The sequence below is a fragment of the Diuraphis noxia genome, unplaced genomic scaffold (assembly GCF_037042655.1).
Source record: "Diuraphis noxia isolate RWA-SAM2 unplaced genomic scaffold, SU_Dnox_SAM2 contig0002, whole genome shotgun sequence".
Classification (NCBI taxonomy): Eukaryota; Metazoa; Arthropoda; class Insecta; order Hemiptera; family Aphididae; genus Diuraphis; species Diuraphis noxia.
The window spans coordinates 25225578-25238595 of record NW_028301712.1 but is presented as its reverse complement, the minus strand read 5'-3'; positions in this window follow the sequence as shown (position 1 = coordinate 25238595).

Below are 13018 nucleotides of genomic sequence, written 5' to 3'. Positions count from 1 at the left end.
TCAGCTACAAGTTATTAGAACTATTGAAAAACAAAATAAAATTCCACTATAAAAATATTTAAAATTGTAATCGTATTATAGCAGTTTACTAAACAAAAATTATATCACACAGGAACTCGGGATATCCATCATGACGACGTACGATATTATTAAATTATTATTTATAAACAGATAAGGTAAATTAAGTATTAATTTGGCACTATTTTTTTTTATTTACATTAGTTATAAGTTAACATTTCGTTAATTATGCAAATTATAAAAATTATGCAAAAACTCAAATGTATTCTATAACTTTGTCAATTTTGTAAGTAGAAAAAAAACTTTTTATACAAAAAACATTTAAAAAAAAAAATCTATCCGAATATGTAGAAAAAAAGTAGTGTTTCCATTTAAAAAAATATAAGTTGTATTGCGCATGCGCACACTAAAAGTGTTAAAAATCATAAATAAATATGTATTTAAGTACTATATTTCATTCAGTGAAAACCCCATTTCAATACAAGGTCATCGTTCTGAAATATTTAGTGGTATCTCTTAGCGTGATCACACTGTATAGTATATAAATATTTAATGTGTATTAATCTTAACTTTATACTGTTTTTTTTTTTTTTTTTTTTATTTAGTATGTAATTGTTAAACTATCATAGTTTTATAATAGAAGTTTAAAAAAAAAAGGATTTTAATAAGGCATCAACTAATACTACGATTTGATCTAAAATGAACTTTTCCAATGGCTTTCTTTGAAAATCAATATAAAAATGCATGTACCGTGCACATTACATATTGAGTCAATAGTTTTAATTTTAAAATATTATCCTGATCTGATATCGAAGACCTACTCTTGTATGTTATGTTGATGATACTTGAGATAACATTAAACGACATGAAAATGAAAACTAGATAAATAGTAAAGTACGTCATAATTGTTTTTCCTTCTCGAACTATTCATCATTGTCGCCATATTATTATTATACTACCAGCTGATGACATTTTGTATCGGTGGTAGTCTGCTACCTCACATAACTTAGCCGAAAAAGTTTGTTTTAGTTTCCCGAGAATGTTGTCCTTTGAAATAATACGATGTACGAGAACCTCACATTGGAACCATGACTTTGGGTTCTATACTTCTATCATGTGTGTATATATATATATAAGATACTTTAAGTCCTTATATACATTATTATTTATATTTTATTACATACATAAATTATTTAAGCTTCCTAGTAGAATTCACGAGTTCATCACACTCATCCTATTCACAATTTATTTACATCGTACAAGCAACACAATGGACATTCGTTTGTTGATCATTTAGATGGGGGTCGTTTTCAAACATGATATTGTTGTCAAGTTAAATCTCTTTAAGTAAACAGGTGCATAAAGTAAATAATATATAAGTCATAGTAGCTGGAACAATTTGATTTATTTTTAAATTAATACACCATAACTGTCATCCAAATATATTTGATAAATGCATTTCTATATTATGAACTTTATCTACTGGTAAAAAAATGATGATTATATTTTTGTTGATTCTTAATTGTTGTAAGAAAAACTTAAAATGAACACTTCATTACATTTTCAAGCTTTTTTATTTAGAAAAAAGAAATTATTAACATAATAAAAAAATATGAACATTTTAAACATATAAACAGTTCAAAAAAATTAAATATTTATGAAATTTTATCGTGTATAGAAAATGCCTAAGTAAATATTAATGTATTGAGTATTTTTTTAAATTTTTTTTTGATTAATATAAAAAAAAAACAAAGAAGATAATTACCTAAAACTTGAATTGTTATTATTGTTTATTTTTTGATTTGTTACAGACTTACAGTCATTATTGATTTCGAATGATTATTATTATTTTATTAGGATGAAATGATAGTACTTTTGTATTATTGAATTATGTAATTAGTTTTGTTGTATTCCGTTAAGCCAGAATAAATATGGCATAAGCACATAATAAGTATTGCAAATATTAATTTTTATTTATTATTTCTTGTTATTTTTTTATCATTAGTAATATTGAAATTATTATTATTACTATTATTATTATATTTCACCAACAAAACTCTTTTAAGAATACATAATCATCACTACTTAGTATTCATCAGTATATTTTTTCACAAACCTCGACCAGTGTAGCTGATCGAACTATAACACACCACTGCACAGACACACAGCCATAGACACAGACACAAGATAAAACGCAATGGTGAGTGATTTAAATTACAGCAATCGATCTAAATATGCTTTAAATAACTACCATTGACAAATCTTTGCCTAAATTTCATACATTTTTTTCTTGTAGTAGTAGTAATAGTATACTCAAGTATACATAACACATTGGTACTTTAAATACTATTTTGTTTAAAACTATACAGTTTTATTGTGTACGGCGAAATGACGTTAAACCCGGCAATATTTTATTTCAAGCGTTATCATCCTATTGCAAACTTTGTAAAGTATTATATGAATATAAATACATTATATTATATTATTTATATTCCCGGGCCATCGCCCAAAAATGTTTATAAACATGATTCGATATAGCAAAATGATTATTTTTACTATCGTTCAGTTTCTGCATGACGAATGTCGAATTGATATACTTGTGTAAATTGTTTACTGTGCGTACATAAAACTAATATCGTTAAATTAAATACAAAATATATTTTTTTAAGTTTGGTTATAAAATTAAATTTTATTACGAACGGTACGAGTGTTATGGCAAGATAGTATTTTAAGTATTGGGATAAAAAAAGCAAATAGTATTTTTTTACGTCTTATATAATGGCATAAATATACCTAATATAAATACGATTCATAACTAGTTAAGGCTAAGGCTTACATATGAACCTATATTAAGAATTTATTTTAGTCAGTACTATAGTTAATCTTTAAATCGTAATTATTTTATTTTTATTTTTTATGGTTAGGGCTTCGACAACTGAGGTCATTAGTCTGGGGAACTGTAGGGGAAGGTACTGTAAGGTTTTAACTCGTGGGTTTTTTTTGGCAGAATTTTAAATGGGCACCCGTGGGCTTCTGCCATGCCCGATTGGGGGCCAGTGGCCTCTCTCTCCACTTCTCCAGACATTGCGAAATGCCCAAAGAGCGATGCCGCCCGTGACCGAGATTCGAACCGGCGACTGCGTGCGTCGCAACCGATGCCTTAGTCCGCTCGGCCACTCCACCCCTAAATCGTAATTAATGATTTATAAAATGGCTATAATTATAAATATGTGTGATCCTTGAAAGTGATTCGATTTTAATCGAAATGAAATAAATCGATTTATTGACATTAATTAATATATGGTTCGGCAGTTGTATCGTACTTAATTGGGGTAAAATAATGTACCTACGTAAAGTTTTTTTAAGCCATTAGGTATAAAAAAAAGAACAGTTTTGGTGGTACGCCAAGTTGACGGGATTTTAAACTTTTTATGTTACAATGATTTCGTCTGTTGTATAACACATGAACCCAATACATATTATCATGCTAGTACAAATAGATACATAGAAGATATGCGTAGACTCTGTCTTCAGATTTAGCATATACAAATTAAATTACTCATTGTCTAGTATCTTTAATTTCTAGATAAATATGAACATCTTTAATTTTTATCTTTAGCCATTTTCATTAAGATTGCATAATTGAATTTATAATATTATAGTGTCCAAGGTCTTAACATCCCTATTGAAATCTTTTATTATATTTTATATTCTAATGTTATAAAGTAGTAAATATTAAAAAAAATCTATTTGATGACTAAGTCACATAGTGATGCAGGTAGAAAATTTCTAAATTTCTTGAGCATTAAAATTGAAAATTTTTATATTTTTAAATAATATATATATATTAGTTTTATTTTATTATATTTGTTATTATATATTTAATAATATTTAAAATTGTACATCTCTACTAAACCTCACACATATACATAGAGTATTAAAATTTAAAATACACAGGAATGCTATCAGTAGAAAAAAACAACAAGAATATTGGTTCTCAACTAACTACGATATATTTTCCAAATCAAGTTTAAATAAGACTAGGTGACGTATATTAGATTATGTAAGATATACATAATTTAACATTATTCTAAATAATTTATATTATTATTATTATTATTAAGGTATTAAATTATTAAATATTAAATTATATTTATATAATATATCTATTAACTAGCTGAACCTGTGTACTTCGTAGCCCGTTAAAAATCCTACCTCTTGTTAAATTCGTTACCTGTGATTATGTTAGTAGTATATTTTTAAACATATAGATAGATAATGGCTAAAATATACCAATTAATAATCTTACAACGATATATTTATATAAATCGTTTTTGAAGGGTATTTTACATCATAAATTAAACTTACTGAACAAATTTAATTCTCATAGCATTTTTTTTCATTTTCACCCCTTTTAACCACTTACAAATAATGTGGATTTCTATTGATAAAATAATTTTCAAAATAGGTTTAGTAGATCCAGAGATTACCCGTACAACCTTTACCTCTTTATAATAATAAAAGTATAGGTTTAGTATATTTTTTGGTGGAAAGATGGTGAAACCAATACAAATACAATCTCTCTCTCTCTCTTTCCTCAGGCAAAAAAAAAATTAAAAATCAGGCGAGGTAATGACAGGAAGGTATTTTGAACAACTCAGTGAAAAAAAAAATTGGAAAAAAGTTAAATAGTTTCGTCACAAAACGGGGACAAAAAAAAGGCCTGTATTTTTATGTATATAAGGTCATAAGGATATTATATTTCATTATTAGGTGAATGCGAAACGTTATAGTAAGTATTGAAGTTAAAGTTTGGTACGAATATGAATACAAATTGCGGATGCATTACAACAGGGGTGATGGGCAATTCGTCAGTCGCAGACGATTTCAAAGTCGATATATCCTTTTGCTAGAATTTATTACTACGCATTTAGTTATCCGTTCATATATAAATCTCAGAGACTGTTGTTGGGTATGTATATTTGTGTGGCTAATCAAAGGAAAAATGTATTTTAAAACAGATTTCTATTAAAACAAGTTTGGCCGCTCTTGCATTATAATGTTAACCGTAAACATCAAAACAAATTAGTTAATTTAACAATAATAATATTGGGATCGATATTTTTTTCATTAGCATCACATATTTAAAAATTTATGTACGGTTCTACGATAAAAATATTGATCAAGATCAAACTATGTCTGATCACCCAATTTTAGTATAGCAGGTATACTAAATTTCTATTACAATCAAGTGTAATTAAAAATTAAATTATAGTTACGCGTCAAAACCAACGACACTGTAGTACTCTCTTGCAACAGTTTTAAGTCATTTAAGACAATAATAGGTATATACTTTTCGCTATTATTATTTTGTTTTAGTAACTTTATAACGTATTTATTATTTCGTAAGTAATCTAAATCGTTTCGGATTGGTGCTTGGTAACAAAATTAATAATTTGCAATTTAAAGTTTTAAGGTCTATGTATGTTACGATTATGTAAAAGGACGTATTTGTGGGTTCGCTGAAATATTTGTATCTCTCTTCCGCAGTTACCAGTTAAACAGACAATGAAGAGAAAGATGATGGTGGAGAGGGAAAGGGAGAGAGAGAATTTAAAAGCTAATTTATGCATACTGCATAGTCTCTACCCGATTCGTCTGGCCTTATTTATACAAGTTTTCACGTATAATTCACGTGTAAACATGCGTGTGACATCAACTTTTATGCACCACTGTCACCTCTGCCCAGACGTCCAAGCATATAAGTATTAATTATATACGCATATTTAGTACAATAAATCTCATGTTTTAAAAGCCACGAATAATATGCGACCTGAAGTTAACATTAATTAGCAGATTTTACATTAGTTTACAATATTTTAAGCAGCCTCATCGACTGTTCCAAGTCATTATCTGAAATTGGTTTCCACGGTATATCACCATAGTCCACGGAAATACACTAGAAACTTAGATCTATTCATAATTCCAAATTATAATACCAAAAGTAGAATAAATTATTTGGAAATACATTATTTTTTTTAAGTCCGTTTGTTTTGGCCAATAATATTTCAACCGAATTACATGTTTTTGTATTTCGCGTTGCAACATATTAAGATCTAATACTATAGAATTCATAAAATGATTACGTTAATATTAATTGAGATAAAATAATATTATGTAATTTACTTTTAGTCTTTCTGTCAGAAATATTACAATAATTTTTATAATCTTATAAAAGGGGCGTTTACCCATGAATATAACAATAAATAATATATTATGTCGGTAGTAATTTTTACTGTACACATAGTGAAAACAATGTACATTTTTTTTTTTTGGGGGGGGGGAGGCGTGATTACTGCAGTAGATGTTATTATACTGTATAAAACAGCAGCAATGATGGCATACTGAGACTTTCAATATTAATTATCCGACGACATTGTTCCATCCCACATTGTTTTTATATTATATTAAAATACCGTGAAGATGATAATATTATGTTAAACAGTTTGCCGGAAGACGTATTCTTATACAGTTAAACGTATTCAAAATGTGTAAAGTAAAACTGGTCGTGTACACTGTGAGGACCCGACTTTGTATAACACAAGAAAACTTTTTATTCGATAACACTTACATAATATACATTTGTTTTTCTTTTTATGACGTCTCTATCCATATAAAAGTATTTATGATAATTTTTCCAATGGTTTTGCACTTTTGTACGCAAACTTGCAATTATATTTTGTACAACACAACAATAACTGTTGACCTGAAACCTGTTGATTGAAATAGTATTATGTATTGATAATGTATAACAATAATAATTTTTTTAAATTTACACTTCAAAAATATCATACATTATCTATTACCACCTACAGCGGGATATCAACCCATGCGCCGTGACGTTGATGACTTTTTTAAAAATTTAATTCACTTTTAATCAATGCAAGTTATGGCCATAATAATTTATGAACACTGATGCTTTCTACTGTTTAAATGTCCGAGTAGTATATTGTAGGTTCCATTTTTCTAAAATAAAATTAAAATTTATATTCTTTTGGTTTAGTTGAAACACAAAATACAAATAAAACTGTTCTATTTTTGTTACATACTTACATAATAATAGTTTAGATTAATATATTAAATGTATTGATAACTATTTAGTTTGGTAAATAAATTTATGCAAGACAAAAGGATGGTTACACATGAGTTTCTATATGTATATTATAAAGAGCATATAGTAAATGAGAGGCTTACCATTATTTTACAAGTAAAAGCACAAAAGGGCATCCTTTATAATAATATGTACAATAAAGATGTTTCAGAATGATCATTGCGGCGAAGTCTCGTTGCACCTATTTTTTTCTTTGAGTTAAAGCTAAAGCGGAAGTAAACTGTCAAGGTGAACAAAATATCCCAACGGGATAATTTTAATAAAATACCAACGTCATTCAAACAACTTTTGAAAATCAAAATAATAATAAAATACATTATGAAAGGTATCATTATATTCTTCTTTCGTGGTACAGCTCATCTGATCAATACTCATTATATACCCGTTACAAAAACCTTTCAAGTTTATCTATCTTGAGTGCGCAAGTACGTAGTAATATTAATGATTAATAATAACTATATAGCTGGGTTTTAATATGATACATTTTATAAAAATAAAAATGTTCAATGAAAATTAATTCAAAACCTTGAAACACCATATAATGCTTTTAAAAATGCACTTCTAATAGTTTTTTTATTTCTGTTTTTAATGATAGGTACAAGTTGTATTTTGTAAAAAAAAATATAGTTGTCCCTTAATAAATAAAAAAATTTTGACTGGCGTACCTAGTCATGTGATTTAATTTGAAACATTTTTTCCTCATATATCTTAGAAATAAGTCAAAAATAAAATGATTTACAAAAAAAATTTAGTTTGAATATCATGATGCGTAGATACTTGAAACACGTTTGTAGCTTGGTGAGGTGCATCAGGTCAGGCATTCAAAAAGACGTTTCTATTTCACTAAAATCCAAGCTCTATTTAAAGAAAAAAAAAATTAAAACTTTTTTCATAAATTACCTTTAAGTGATGCGTATTTATGAATAAATTATTGATTAAAATCTGACGTGATGGTCGTTTGATTAAAACCTGAATATTTAATTTTTAATCCTAAGAAACTTCGAAAATGCTATTATTATATAATATATATATTTATACAATATATTTAAGTACTAATATACGCTGAATATTGGCTACGAAATTCCCTTGAGTAAAAACTATAATCTTGCAGTTTTATCGAAAGGAAGTGTTCAATATTTATTCAAATGGAAATGGTGATTAAAACAGTATTTTTGTTTTCTATTAAAACATAATTCACCGAAAATTAACTTACACAGGAAACACGTTTGACATAATTTCAAAATATAATCACTTTAAATTATTAAAACTACCAAAGTACCTATATTGTGTTATTACTTCAGTTAATAAACAATAAGGTCTCATTTGAAAATAACGATTCATTAAACGCATTCTCTTGTGATTTGGTTTTAATTTTATCGGACTTATTTTCGAAAATACATATTTGTTTAAATCGAGAAAATTATTAATTGCCATAGTTGTTATCCAAACAATTAAACCTCAGTTTTAATTAAAATATCTAATGACTTCCCCTGTTCCCAGCAGCTGATTAATAATGAAATTATTTTTTTAGTAATTTTCGCGCCGAACAAAGGATATAATCATTAATATTGATTCAGTTTGAATTCAGCTGATGTTTTAGTACCTAAATATTCTTCGATAGAAATCAAATCAAAAAATAATAGCATACATAATAATATTAGTATTTATTTTAGATGATAAATGTATCACATAAAATAATAAATTAGGTAAAGTTTATTATAATATAATATAATTTATTGATGTTTCGTTTAATCCACTTAAATGGTGGGGAATAATATTGTGCAGACGTCGGATGTCTTAAATAACAGCTATCTAGAATTGATGAATTTTAATTATAGATCGAAGAGAGATAATTTATATTGGTTAAGTTTGAACACCCACATATATATTATTATTACAGTAGATGGAATTGAAACATAAAAATGTTCACGTATATATAAAATATACTAATATTATATTAAAACTTCTAGATTTTTAAGCCATATTGTTCACACATGGCGTCGTGGAAATAAAAAGATGTATTTAAAGAAATAAATAGTTTTTCATTCCTCTCAACCCATGTCAGTTGATATAGAAAAATGTAAATTAAAAAAAAAAAAGCGGGAAAGTGGATATCGCTCTGCTGTACAGTAGGTTACAAGTGGGTTACTGTAATGGATAGAATTAAATTTGAATTCAATGATATTATATCATTGTATACGATAAACGGTTCTGAGCGGAGATGATTTATCTGTCAAAGATATATTATAGATTATTAAAAATTTTCAAATCTTAGATATAAAAGGAAAATTTTTATGAATTTTTAGCATAAAATAATTTACGAATTTTCGTGATTTTTACGTATGTTGTCAAAATTAAAATTTGAATACTTGTAAAAAAAGTTGTGGCTATTTATTTCTTTTATTTTTCAACTACTATTGTAAAAATATGTTAGGAGTCTTGTATTAAATTTTCAAATTTTAGATTTCAAAAGAAAAACTTTTATGAATTTCTATCTAAGATATTTAGAAGCATTTATATAAGAGCATTTATATTAGCATTATATATTAGCATTATTTAAGAGCATTTATAATGCTTATAAAAAAAAATTGTCCCTATGTATTTTTAATATTTTTTAACTGCTATTGTAACAATATGTTGGAATAGTTATATTAATTTTTGAAGCTTTTTGACCCAACCAATACAATTTTATTGACATTAATAGAAAAAAAAAACTAAAAAAGTTGAAATCTTAAAATATTTTGAACATTTTATCAAATATAGGAAATACCTATATAAATATTTAGTGAAAATCTCAAGTATCTGAGGTCATTTGTTTTAGAGTTAAACCAAAATAAAAATCACTAAATGAGAAATCTTGTGAAAATTCCATGTTGTAAAAATTTAAATTTCAAACGCTCATAAAAATTTAATTTGAATTTCTGGTGGATATTTTATTTGTGATAATGATTGCCAACCTTGTAATTTTTTATTAAATTTTCAAATTTTAGATTTCTAAAGAAATTTTTTTATGAACTTCTAGCTTAAAATAATTTGAGAATTTTCAAATATTTTGTCAAAATTCAAACTTTGAATCAATAAATTATGACTATGAATTTATTTTATTTTTCAATTGCTATCGTAACAATATGTTAGGAGCCTTATTGTATTAAATTTTCAAGCTTTTCTACACAATAAATACATTTTTATCGATATTAATTTTAAAAAAAAACTAATAATGATCGAAAATTTCACATGCCTATAAATAGTTAAACTTAAGTTGAAATGTTTTGAAAATTGCATGGTGGATAGAATATACTTATAGAAACATTGGTAAAAATTTCATATATCTATCATACATGGTAATTTTGTTTAAAAGTTTCATCAAAATCCAAAATCGATTTTGTCGAAAACTGATTGTGCGTAATATGTCCCGTTTTCCCTTAATTTTTAATTTGTTCATCCCGATTATTTAAAAAAAATACTGAACCCGCCCCCCCCCCCAAAGTACCAACTAGATTCACATTCTGATCGAACGAGATACTGAAGTTGAAAATCGAAGCACTTTTACTGCCCCAAAACGTGATGACAGACACAAAAAAAAAAATACACATCATTCTAAAATCAATAAATTCTCCGCTCAGAATCTAAAAATGCAATATAAATATTATGTAAAATAGGCTATTATAATATTTATATAAAAATAATTGTTCTATTATTGTAGTAGCTAGTGATGATATAAATGGTTATTTGATGTATGAATTATAAATCAGCATAATCGACATAGGTTCCCATCGCCCTTGTACACAAATCATCATTGATCGAGTTAATTGCGCAATGATGAATATGACAACGATTAATGTAATATTTCTATTTAATCGTATTCCTGTATGCGATATATGCGATTAGATTAAACTTATTAAAATATGAACATCGTTTCCGAAAAAAAAATGAGATGCACCATAAACACATAACACGAAAAGTAATTGATTTATCTATGTTGGACAATATAAAACGTGTTCATGTAATTATTAAACTTTTTGAAATTAATTTAAAAAAATTTAATAAGATATAGAGATCATAGTTGATTTATTGTAATATTATATTATTTTATTAAAATATGCTTAATTGTTTGGACGCCGCGGTATTTAAAATAATATTCGAAAATGAATATTGAATATATTATTCGATTGACTGGTATAGTGACAATAAATGACTTTATGTATAGAACCATAATATTATATACCTATTGGCAGAGACTTGATTTAACGTCATACAACCCTATACGTCCCGTCGATTTCTATATTAATATTGATATCCTATGTGAGATTCAAATTACAGCATTGAAATATTATGTTTTAATATTTAATATCCTTTAACGATATATGTTTCATTTGTTTCATTCATTGTATATAATATATATATATATATATATATATATATATATATATATATATATATTATATACCAACGATAGGATTTTAATAAAATATAATACGATGGCACAATGTTGAAACATAATCGCATTCATAAATTAAGTATATTGTATTTTTTTACTCTAATAATTTTTATCGTTGAGTTATCACGTTAAATACACGCATCTACACAAAACCTTGAAACGTTTACAATTAAATGCATGTATATACTTTTTAATTACAGTGAACAGTTATTAATTTTGAAGATTTAGTGCGTTTTGCAATTAAAATTGCAATATTTATTAAGGATTTTAATCGTAGGAAAAATCTAGTTTGAGAATATGCATTCACATAGTAGGTACGTAAAACGTTTAATATTATTATACAATAGTGAAATAAATATTGCCCAACTCAGATGCGCCGAAAAATATAAAATGCATTAGTTTCCATAGAAAACCTATATAAAGGTAAAACCCGTAAAGTATACAATAAAATATTTCGTAAGGTTTCATAAATGTAAATATAATACTAGAGTTTGATTGATGGTGATACTTTTTTTTAAGTTAAATAAAAAATATTTATTTAACATTCCGTCATCATATTCGATTTGATCGATTTCCAAACAACGTTCGAATAATAATAATACAAACACACTAGGTTGTTTTTGTTCTTTTTTAAAGCTTCAGATGCATCATGGAATATATATAAAATTGTTCACATTTATTATCATATTATATTAAGATGATCTTGTGAATATTACGTAGAACTTTTCCCAGAAATGATACGTAAAAAAAAGGCTGCGTAGGTACTATATTTGAGTGCAAAAAAAAACGTTTATTCTACAGGTAGTAAATTCGCCGGTAACTTACGTACCCAAAAATTATAATTAATGAATTATTGATTTGTTATTAAACACTAATGTATTTTGTTTTTATTATTATGAGTTTAATACTTGATTGCAAAATTAACAAAAATAACTATGTAATTTAAAAAATAATTTTTTTGTTTTTGTTTTTGTTCTGGATCGTATTTATTTTATTTATTTATTGTTTTTTTTTTTTTATTGATCTTGAACCTGCCTTCTATAGAAATTAATGGTTATACAGTTGATGCGGTTGTTTGGTTGATTCGAACATGTGTAAGTGTAGTAAGGATTCACCACTAAGAGCCCGGTGATCACCCATCCAGGAACTAGTGGCACCGGCTAATGCTAGCACTCGTATAGATCAGTGATTGAAGTCAAACGCCAAACCTTATGAAGTCAACGTGTATATTTATATATCTTTATTGTTTATAACGTTGATTAGCGATGTCTTATGAATTAAAAAGTTAATTTATAATTAAAGGAAAAATAGTTATGACCTTTTTGATCCAAACACAAGTAGTAGGATGCACCAAACAAAACTATATTTATGCTTATGTATATGATAAGTAT